Source organism: Salvelinus fontinalis, chromosome 3, assembly GCF_029448725.1.
Source record: "Salvelinus fontinalis isolate EN_2023a chromosome 3, ASM2944872v1, whole genome shotgun sequence".
Lineage (NCBI taxonomy): Eukaryota > Metazoa > Chordata > Actinopteri > Salmoniformes > Salmonidae > Salvelinus > Salvelinus fontinalis.
In genome coordinates, this window is record NC_074667.1 from 18357340 (window position 1) to 18370105 (window position 12766).

Sequence of the window (12766 nt, forward strand, 5' to 3'; positions counted from 1 at the left end):
ATGTGATCTAAAGGCTGAGACAATAAGAAGATAGTGGCAGAATAAATTCAACCACACCTTTGTTTTATCACAAAACCAGATAGCAACCTCTGTCCGGTGATGTCCTTGACGCATATTGCATACCACAGACAGTTACATGACCTACAGCATGGTTAAGCACGTTAATGTTTCCGACATTTTCGGACAACTACATAACTATTGATTTATAACCATAAAGCGTTACCGCAAGTCGCAAAGAAAACAGGAGCTGCCTCCACCTATCCAGCACCATTTCAACTTCAACATTTCAACATCATCAAATCACCTCTGCTTAGTCTAACACAGTGACAACTAAAAGATACCAATTTTTTTTTTGTCCAATCAACATAAGCTAAATATGATGTGGCTGTCCATGGTTCTGATTTCTGTTTGAACGCATGTACACGCGCACTTTTATTTTTTGTTGTCCTAGGCTACCTGGCTAAAATGCTTCCTCGCTAGCCTAACTTCCATTCATGGACAACATTAGCTAGTTAATATTAGCCTTCTACATCTAGCTACTGTGCATATTGAATTTCTATCCTCTCAGGCCAGTGTATGAATTAATGGTTGAATCGCTGTTATAATCATTGGCCAATACGGAGAATTAAGTCAAACCACAAGTCCAAATCCCTATCTCCATCCATGGCTAATTTAGGAAAGGGACAATTTTTGCTAGCTAGCTAGCCACCGGAGAACAACCACACAACGAGATGCAACAATTCAAGTTGTTTCTGTGAAGGACGTGTGCTCTTAAAGAGATTTGATAGGAGAGATGCCAAATCTAAGTTGGCTTCTCTTGACACTTATTATTTTCCGCCACCATTCACAGTTGAGCTCGCTCAGTTTAGCTCAATGCTGATTGGCTAACTTTTTATACTTTTTTTGTCAAGGGAGGCCAAATGCTCGCTGGCTTCCCTTGCATTCAATGCTACTGGCGGCAACAATGTCATACTCGTTTGGACCAGACCGTATCAGATAGATGACCTACACATAGAGAGACAGAGGGGTGCTGTTTCACTCGTTTGGATGCGTTCTCCTCTGAGATACATTCAGCCTCTTGCGAATTGAATGAAAATTATGAAACCCAGAGAGAAGCCTTGCTTCCATTGAATACAGACCACTGCCTTCCATGAAGGGTATTTTTACATTTTGAGTAATTTAGCAGACACTGGTGCTGAGCGATTAACCAACATTTTGTTTAGTTTTTTCAGTTAAATTACTTTAATTGTATTTAGTTTTTTTTTTGTGTGAGCCCAACACACCATTTCTCTACAGAGAAATAAACACAAAAAAACAATGTGGGACACTGGGCTGAAGGGAGTTGTAGTTTTCATTAAGCAAATATTCAACCTAGTTCAGGGCAGAAACGTGGTAATTAACTACAATGGAAGAGATGGAGGCTCGCACACTGTAAAAAAAAAAATAATACATCCAATACTGAGGCTTGAATGCAAAATAAGGATGTTAAATCTATGATTCAGTACCTAGTACAATAGAATGCATGATCTATATTTTATACAAAATATACAAAATCAGACAGAGAAATATCATAAATTATTGCTTTTACATATGCCATTTGAACATTTCCTCAGAATAAATAACACAGGATTGTAAGAGTATAGAGCTAGAGATACCACCAGATGGGGGTATTGAACACCAGTGGGAGGCAAAATACCAGTTACAGAAAACACTTCAATAACAATTCTTCATTGTTACGCGAAAGTTTTATCTGCTGTATAGCACAGAAGGACATGGAGGAGACGGGTTGACCAGACTCTGAGAAGTTACGTGCAATAGGGGATTTAGGGTAATTTCTCCTTGCAGCACTCTTGTGTTCTATAATACCTGTTCTTATCTGTCTACTGGTTTTGCGCACGTATTGCTTATTGCATGGGCAAGGGATAAGGTATATGACGTTAGAAGAGCTGCATGTAAAGAACTGTTTGATAGTATATTGTTTGCCAGTGGCAGAGCTGCTCAATTCTCAAACTTTTTTTTATAGGAATCGCTACATGTCGCACAACTACGGCAGGGGTAGAAGCCAGTCACCTCATCCAGTCTTCCATAATTTATTTACAGGGGGACATGAGTGTCAGCCCAAACAATGAAGTCCCTGACATTCCTGGCACTGTAGTGTGAAAAGAGAGCAGGGTCAGAGACAAACTTTTGGCAAGCAGGATCAGCCATGAGCACATTCCAATGTTTCTAAATCACTCCATTGATGTCATCACTCAAAGGAGAATATGTTGTGGAACAGACACATGAATGTTTAAAAAATAACTTGTATCCCTTCTGGTTGAAGTCTCATCAATGGTACGTACTCTACCAAGAGTATCATCAAGCCGTTATTTACAGTATAAGCGGGACTCAAACGGTCTATACATTTTTATAGCCTAATTTTCAAAGTCAGTTTTACCAGTAATGTGCTTCAGTCTCAGAAATTGTGTGTACGTAATCCCTCCTTCAGAAATGTGGGATGTGCACTAGAGACATTTTGTATACTGTTCTTGTCTGTAGGCTTTGTATACAAGGTAGTGGACAAGGACCCTACTATTCTATTGTACTAGGTACTGATTCATGTGTGTTCTTGCTTGATCATGTGATATATGCAATTATCCTAGAAATAGAAGCCAGGTATATGTGCCAACGATTCACACTGATGATGGCCTGAGGCCGAAACATTTCTGTTTTATTTTCACCTTTCATTTTTGCACTGATTTATTTTTGGTGTACCATGATATTTTAATAAACATATTTATTTTGCATTCAATTCAGTTTTTTATGTTCAGGCAGGTGGATAAACTTTTGCTCGTGTTATGCTAGGTTAGATACACAGAGAAGAATGTACACAACACAACGACGAGAGAGAGGGACCGTTCATGAAAGTATGCCTTGTCTTCTTTGAATAACTAGTAAAATCATTTTGTCAGACAGCTCTGCAGCTAGCCTAGCTAAATATAATGACAAAAGACAGAACAGTATTGGGAGTACAGAGATAACGTTGTTTGGCTGCTATTGTCTGAGCAGAGATGAGGACTTTAAAAAAGTAAAGGCATCAAATAAAAAATAAGTAATACGTATACACAACTGAAATATTGTATTATTTGATAGTAATTTCCTATTTTTCTATTGATGTCTACCCAATGTGGACCTGACAGAGACAATGGAATATTTAAAGTGTTTTGGTAATTTTAATGTTCACTATTTTTGGCTTTGGAATTTCCATTAAAAAGCAAAACAATTATTAGAATTTTTATTTTACCTTTATTTAACTAGGCAAGTCAGTTAAGAACAAATTCTTATTTTCAATGACTGCCTTGGTCAGTGGCAGAACAACAGATTTTTACCTTGTAAGCTCGGGGATTCGATCTTGCAACCTTTCGGTTACTAGTCCAACGCTCTAACCACTAGGCTACCTGTTATTTCATAATGCATTTAATGAAAGATTATTTTTTTTCCCAAAACCTTGATTATTTCTTCCATAATCGAACCAAAACCAAACCGACCCAAAAAATAAGTAATTGCTCAGCACTAGCAGATACTGTTATCCAGAGCGATTTACAGTAGTACAATTAATTATGTCTTAATTTCTTGTATTTAAATTTGTTTTACTTTGGGATTATGTGTGCATTTTTATTGTATTGCAAGATATTGCTGCATTGCTGTGTCTAGAAACATAAGCATTTCGCTGTACCTGCGATAACGTCTGCAAAACTGTATACGCGACCCAATACACTTTGATTTGATTCATTTTAAGATAGCTAGGTGAGACAAAAACATATCACAATTTTTATGAATGTGAAATGACGAATACCTGAAGAGCATCATGCTGAGTAAAGTAATTGAAAACTATAGGTAGAAATTGAGACACCTGTCTTCCCATCCAGTGTCTGCTACTAGAAAGGTTGATCCAAAATAATGTATATATTTTCTCTAACCACTTTCAGATCGGGGTGAACATATTGTCTGCTGAAAACTGCATCGCCTCTCCATATCTGTATGGAAGGGTCAAACACAAAACATGATATAGGTAATATAATTCTACATATGTGAAAACGGCGCAATTCTACATTCTCTAGTCAAAAAGAAAAGGTCCCACTTGATGATGTCATCAAGAGCAAAAACAGTGATTTTCAAAATGTGCTAAAAAAAAAATCAGTCAGGGTGAGGGCATTTTCCTGCTTTCTCAATCAACGTGAACGTCGTAGACTTTGCAAATCAATGTTTTTCTTTTGATGACATTATCATTCAATAATCTTTTTAAATAGAATCCAAATTAAGAATATGAATAGTAAACAGGTTTGGCATTTTTATGTGTCCCCTGGTACACTACAAAAGTAAATGGACACCTGCTCGTCGAACATCTCATTCCAAAGTCATGGGCATTAATATGGAGTTGGTCCCCCCTTTGCTGCTATAACAGCCTCCACTTTTCTGGGATGGCTTTCCACTAGATGTTTCAACATTGCTGCGGGGACTTGCTTCCATTCAGCCACAAGAACATTAGTGATGTCGGGCACTGATGTTGGGCGGTTAGGCCTTGCTCGCAGACGGCGTTCCAATTCATTCAATTCATGTTCAATGGGGTTGAGGTCAGGGCTCTGTGCAGGCCAGTCAAGTTCTTCCACACCGATCTTGACAAACCATTTCTGTATGGACCTCGCTTTGTGCATGGTTGCATTGTCATGCTGAAACAGGAAAGGGCCTTCCTCAAACGGTTGCCACAAAGTTGGAAGCACAGAATCGCCTAGAATGTCATTGTATACTGTAGCGTTAAGATTTCACTTCACTGTAACTAAGGGGCCTAGCCCGAACCATGAAAAATCTCCCCAGACTTTACAGTTGGCACTATGAATTCAGGCAGGTAGCGTTCTTCTGGCATCGGCCAAATCCAGATTAGTCCGTTGGACTGCCAGATGGTGAAGCGTGATTCATCACTCCAGAGAATGCCTTCCCACTGCTCCAGAGTTCAATGGCGGCGAGTTTTACACCACTCCAGCCGACGCTTGGCATTGCACATGGTGATCTTGGGCTTGTGTGCAGCTGCCATGGAAACACATTTCATGAAGCTCCCGATAAACAGTAATTGTGCAGACATTGCTTCCAGAGGCAGTTTGGAACTCAGTAGTGAGTATTGCAACCGAGGACAGAATATTTTTACGTTGCTACACGCATCGGCACTCGGCGGTCCTGTTCTGTGAGCTTGTGTGGCCACTTTGCAGCTGAGCCTGAGCCATTGTTGTTCCTAGACTTTTCCACTTCACAATAACAGCACTTACAGTTGATTGGGGCAGCTCTAGTAGGGCAGAAATTTGCCGAACTGACTTGTTGGAAAGGTGGCATCCTATGACAGTACCACATTGAAAGTCATTGAGCTCTTCAGTAAGGACATTCTACTGCCAATGTTTGTCTATGGAGATCACAAGCTGCGTGGTCGATTTCATACACCTGTCAGCAGTGGCAATTTTAGCATGTAAATCTTGAGGGATGCATGCCAGCAAAGCCACTACACAACACAACACTAAACAATACATTAATTGCCCTATAACGGTGACAAACAGTGCCTACAAACTGTTAGGGCCTACATAAAGCTGTCCCAACAGCAGAGTCCCAATAGCAGTCCCAACACCTTACCACTACTACACCTGGCTATCAGCGGAGCCTTGTCTGGCAGCGAAACAGTTAATTCAGCCTCATTTTCTGCCTTAAAAAAAACATAGCTGATATTGCTGACTTGCTTAAACAAATTTGGTTTCTCCCGACAATTGAGATGTACAAACTATGGCATAAGGGGACGACAAGCGGATAAGAGGCAATATGTAATTTAGATTAAGACATTAATGAGCGCGCTAACTATTTGTTCAGCACTTTTGAAATGTACAGCGACAGAATTCAGAACATGGGCCGTTCTTACAGTATTCTCCCTGTACACCAAGTTAGCACCATAGGATAAATAAAGGGGGCATATATGCAGACAATGAAAGGTCTTACAATATTCAATGATTACATTTCCCTAAAACAGGTTACTGAATAGGCTACATGTGCACCACCAAGTCAGAACAGTAGGTCAAATTAAGAGGGGAAAATAGACCAAATTATTAGGGTGAGGCATACAGGCTACTAACAGCTTACTACACAACATACACTTACTACTGATTTCTTAGCTAGAGAATAATATCTCCCTGGCATATTACATAATTTATGCAGCAGCATACGATACATTTTTGGACTCATTTTCATTCAATTCGCAAGAGGCTGAATGTATCTCAGAGGAGAACGCATCCAAACGAGTGAAACAGCGCCCCTCTGTCTCTCTATGTGTAGGTCATCTATCTGATACGGTCTGGTCCAAACGAGTATGACATTGTTGCCGCCAGTAGCATTGAATGCAAGGGAAGCCAGCGAGCATTTGGCCTCCCTTGACAAAAAAAGTATAAAAAGTTAGCCAATCAGCATTGAGCTAAACTGAGCGAGCTCAACTGTGAATGGTGGCGGAAAAGAACAGGAAGGTGGTGCGGTGGTCCTTCGTGGGGGAAATTTTGTCATCAAACTTTTTCATGGTTCACGACTTACAATTCCGAGTTGGAAGGCCGTTCAAAATGTATTTTCCCAGCTGGAGCACGTTTTTCCTGAGTTCTCAGTTGTCTTGAACTCACTGAATTCAGATTTCCCAGTTCCTAATTAACAGTTGTTTTGAGCACGGCAGAAATCATACTTGGGACCACACAGCCACTCCACTGAATAGCAGGCTAGTGATTGCGTTTCACTGCTTGCAGTTAACCACTAATTAATTCCAAACCACTCATTGTTGAATTTGAGATTTCCAACTTGTTGTGTAATGTTTATGTCCAATGAGCACCGATTAGTTTTATCTATAATTTCTCTTCATTATTTATCTTCAAATTACAAGCATTAAAAAGTATTTGCCAGTAGATTGTCGACTTGATTCATGATGATGACTACTAGCTTGCTAGCTAAGATTTTGAAAGTATGATGTTGATCAGTCCAATCAAAGCTCCTGTAGATATAAAGTGATTTGATGTCATTTTATCTGTGGCCAATGACCATGGATGGGCACTTTCAGAGTTCCCAGTTGTCTTGGATGGGCACTTCTAATGTAACTATGGTAGCACCCAAGGGGCTTGCATTTTGGGGCTCTACCCTTAGATTTGGTGGTGACGTAGTGTCCCCATGAGTGACAGAACACTGAGCCAATCACGGCACAACTAGAGAACATAAACCAGTCACGGCGCAACAATAGAACATTACCAACCCCTACGCTCCGTATTTTCCCACCACCACAGAAAGCACCGAGCTAGGCTGAAACACCTGCATTTTGTAGCTGCCATACTCAAGATATCAAAAAAGAGACCATGTTTGTATGCAGCTTTATTAACTCAATGATTTTTAAATATGTTTTTACATTGTTTGCAAACTGATATGTGACACCTATTAATGCCAAAATAACATGCAAAACAGGCAACCCCAAAAAATGTGGGGCTCAATGTCGGGGTCTGCCCCACCTACCCTGAATGACAGGTCGCCACTGCCTGTCAGCAACGGGTGTGACTGAAAAAGCCAAATCCACTCATTTGAAGGGGTGTCCACATACAGTATCAGTCAATGTTTGGACACACCTACTAATTCAAGGGTTTTTCTTTATTTTACTATTTTCTACATTGTAGAATAATAGTGAAGACATCAAAATCTACACACAATACCCCATAATGACAAAGTGATAACAGGTTTTTAGAAATAATTGCAAATGTATTAAAAATAAACAGAAATACCTTATTAATATAAGAATTTAGACCCTTTGCTACCAGACTCGAAATTGAGCTCAGGTGCATCCTGTTTCCATTGATCATCCTTGAGATGTTTCTACAACTTGATCGTAGTTCACCTGTGGTAAATTCAATTGATTGGACACGATTTGGAAAGGCACACATCTATATGGTCCCACATTTGACAGTGCATGTCAGGGCAAAAACCAAGCCATGAGGTCGAAGGAACTGTTCGTAGATCTCTGAGACAGGATTGTGTCGAGGCACAAATCTGGGGAAGGGTACTAACACATTTCTGCAGCATTGAAGGTCCTCAAGAACAAAGTGGCCTCCATCACTCTTAAATGGAAGAAGTTTGGAACCAACAAGACTCTTCCTAGAGCTGACCGCCCGGCCAAACTGAGCAATCGGGGGAGAAGGGTCTTGGTCAGGGAGGTGACCAAGAATCCGATAGTCACTCTGACAGAGCTTCAGAGTTTCTCTGTGGAGATGGGAGAAACTTCCAGAAGGACCAACCATGCAGAACTCCACCAATCAGGCCTTTATGGTAGAGTGTTCAGACGGAAACCCCTCCTCAGTAAAAGGCACATGACAGCCCGCTTGGAGTTTTCCAAAAGGCACCTAAAGCACTTTCAGACCATTAGAAACAAGATGAAACCAAGATTGAACTCTTTGGTCATGAATGCCAAGCTTTACGTCTGGAGGAAACCTGGCACAGTGAAGCATGGTGGTGGCAGGCATGCTGTGTGGATGTTTTTCGGCGGCAGTGACTGGGAGACTAGTCAGGATCGAAGGAAATATGAACAGAGCAAAGTACAGAGATATTCTTGATGAAAACCTGCTCCAGCGCGCCCAGGACCTTAGACTGGGGCGAAGGTTCACCTTCCAACTATACAACGACCAGAAGTACACAGCCAAGACAACGCAGGAGCTGGTTCAGTGACAAGTCTCTGAATGTCCTTGAGTGACCCAACCAGAGCCTGGACTTGAACCCATCGAACATCTCTGGAGAGACCTCAAAATAGCTGTTTTAGCAACGCTCCCCATCCAACCTGAAAGAGCTTGAGAGGATCTGCAGAGAAGTATGGGAGAAACTCCCCAAATACATGTGTGCCAAGCTTGTAGCGTCATACCCAAGAAGACTTGAGGCTGTAATCGCTGCCAAAGGTGCTTCAACAAAGTACTGAGTAAGGGTCTGAATACTTATGTAAATGTGTATTTCAGTCTTTTATGAGGGGGAAAAAACATCTTAGAATAAGGCTGTAACCTAACAAAATGTGAAAAAAGTCAAGTCGAATTTCAGAATGCACCGTATAGTGTAGTCTTATAAATCGGAGGAAAATACAAATACAAGCTATACTTATGACATATTTTCTTTCATAGTGTAAATATGTACAAGCGCTCACAAAGAACAAACAGAATGCTTTATCAGTCAGATGCTTGCTTGTTCCAATAAAACCAATGTCAGGAATGCATTGAACAGTCTAAATAAAACACGCAACCCATGTATTTGTGTTTGGGTTCCATGTTTTTTAAAATTATACATTTACAGATGGTGTGTAGAGGAAGGTGGAAACGCAAGAGCAGGAGAAGGGAAGCAGAGCACAACCATAAGAGGCTTCCACTGTTCACAAGAGCTACTTCTCTGTGAAGTATGAGGTGAGGCTCTCGATGCGCTGGATTCCTCTTTATGTCCTCTTTGTGGTCACCACTTGGCGAGCCTTTAAACAAGAAAAGGTACATTTAAAAAAAAACATCCATACAAACTGGATATTCCAGCTACTCTAAATAATAGATTCATAAGAAATACAAAACATAGTAGGATATTATGAGTGTTACAGTTGTATGAAAAAGTTTGGGCACCCCTCTGAGGCTGCATAATAATTTACTCTGTCGTCACAGAAAATGATCACAGTGGCATGCCATTCATTTTCTAATAAAATCTGAGTACTGGGGTATTGTCCAGACAAAGATTTTTAGTGTAGCAATATTAAGTTGTATGAAATTAAATCAGATGTGAAAAATAGGCTATGCAAAAATGTGGGCACCCTTGTCATTCTGTTGATTTGAATACCTGTAACTACTTAGCACTGATTAATTGGAACACACAATTGGTTTGGTGAGCTCATTAAGCCTTGAACTTCATAGACAAGTGCATCCAATCATGAGAAAAGGTATTTAAGGTGACCAATTGCAAGTTGTTGTTCTCTTTGACTCTCCTCTGAAGAGTGGCAACATGGGGGCCTCAAAACAACTCTCAAATGACCTGAAAACAAAGATTGTTCAACATCATGGTTTAGAGGAAGGCTACAAAAAGCTATCGCAGAGATTTAAGCTGTCAGTGTCCACTGTGAGGAACATAGTGAGGAAATGGAAGACCACAGGCACAGTTCTTGTTAAGGCCAGAAGTGGCAGACCAAGTAAAATATCGAAGAGGCAAAGGCAAAGGATGGTGAGAACGGTCAAAAACAGCCCACAGACCACCTCCAAAGACCTACAACATCATCTTGCTGCAGATGGTGTCACTGTGCATCGTTCAACAATTCAGCGCACTTTGCACAAGGAGAAGCTGTATGGGAGAGTGATGCGGAAGAAGCCTTTTCTGCACACACGCCACAAACAGTCGCTTGAGGTATGCAAACGCACATTTGGACAAGCCAGCTTCATTTTGGAATAAGGTGCTGTGGACTGATGAAACAAAGATTGAGTTATTTGGTCATAACAAGGGATGTTATGCATGGCGGCAAAAGAACACAGCGTTCCAAGAAAAACACTTGCTACCCACAGTAAAATTTGGTGGGGGTTCCATCATGCTGTGGGGCTGTGTGGCCAGTGCCGGTACTGGGAATCTTTTTAAAGTTGAGGGTCGCATGGATTCCACTCAATATCAGCAGATTCTTGGGAATAATGTTGAAGAATCAGTCACAAAGTTGAAGTTACGCCGGCGCTGGATATTTCAACAAGACAACGACCCAAAACACTGCACAAAATCTACTCGGGCATTTATGCAGAGGAACAAGTACAATGTTCTGGAATGGCCATCCCAGTCCCCAGACCTGAATATCATTGAGAATCTGTGGGATGATTTGAAGCGGGTTGTCCATGCTTAGCAACCATCAAACCTAACTGAACTGGAGATGTTTTGTAAGGAGGAATGGTCCAAAATACCTTAATCCATAATCCAGACACTCATTAGAGGCTATGGGAAGCGTCTAGAGGCTGTTATTTTAACAAAAGGAGGCTCTACTAAATATTGATGTGATTTTTCTATTGGGGTGCCCAAATTTATGCACCTGTCTAATTTTGTTTTGATGCATATTGCACATTTTCTGTTAATCCAATAAGCCTAATTTCACTACGGAAATATTACTGTGTCCATCAGTTATTTGATAGATCAAAATGAAATTGCTGATCCAAACACCCAATTATTTATAAATGGAAATCATGGAAATTGTCAGGGGTGCCCAAACCTTTTCATACGACTGTACTTACAGGTTTCCTATTCTTCCTTCTAAAAGCTCTTCACGGGTCAATTTTTGCTACTTGCTCTCTCACTTAAAAAATATATATTCATATTCATAGATAACATGTTATGCATGACTATGTATTAGAAGTTGCAGATTGTCACTGCATGTACTATATGATGGAGGGGTGTAACGAAATATGGAATTCTTATAACTCTGTTAAATGGAACTCTTACACTGTTCATATTCTGTATTAATACAAATGAATCCACTAGTGGACACCCATGGCATTAGTTCCATGTAGGCCTATTCGATGAGGTGAAAGGTTCATAATGTTTCAGATAGAAATGTAATCAGTAGAGCGGACAACATTACCAATTCTATTATAGCAGATATCCTCATCAAGTAATCATATACATTCTGCACAATACATTTCTATGTGAACGTGTTAAACATGTTTATCTAAGGGCTGTTCAATTTCAATGCAGGTAGAAATCCTGTCTAATTAGCTGGAGGAATGAACATTGTTACATCTCCATCAAGTGTGCCTACTTCTACCACTGAAACTCTGGGCCAACAGAGCAACGCAGTACACATGCAACATACAGTAAGCCCACTGAAAATGTAAATTGTTCCCATGGGAATGGGCCCTACCCAGCCTGATCACTACGACCAACACCGGGCTATGGGATCCGATCAATCAAAATGAGATCATGTTTATTGGCACTAGCAAATTAGGGATTGTTTCATATGGCTACTAGGTCCCAGTTAGGTGCATTGTATGAATATAAACTCAGCAAAAAAAGAAACGTCCTCACTGTCAACTGCGTTTATTTTCAGAAAACTGTGTGTACAAACTGTGTGTACATATTTGTATGAACATAAGAAGATTCAACAACTGAGACATAAACTGAACATGTTCCACAGACATGTGACTAACAGAAATGGAATAATGTGTCCCTGAACATAGGGGGGGTTCAAAATCAAAAGTATCAGTCAGTATCTGGTGTGACCACCAGCTGCATTAAGTACTGCAGTGCATCTCTTCTTTATGGACTGTACCAGATTTGCCAGTTCTTGCTGTGAGATGTTACCCCACTCTTCCACCAAGGCACCTGCAAGTTCCCGGACATTTCTGGGGTCAATGGCCCTAGCCCTCACCCTCCGATCCAACAGGTCCCAGACGTGCTCAATGGGATTGAGATCCGGGCTCTTTGCTGGCCAAGGCAGGTTCATTGAACAAGCATGGGAAACAGTGTTTAAACTCTTTACAATGAAGATCTGTTAAGTTATTTGGATTTTTACGAATTATCTTTGAAAGACAGGATCCTGAAAAAGGGCAGTTTCATTTTTTGCTGAGTTTATGTTGCCATGGACAGACTGAAACCGACTGATGATTAAATCAATCAGGCTCTGTGTGTAGTTAATCCGACCCTCTCTGCCTAGTCATTGCCATTTTACCTGCTGTTGCTGTGTTAGCTGACTAGCTGCTGTTAT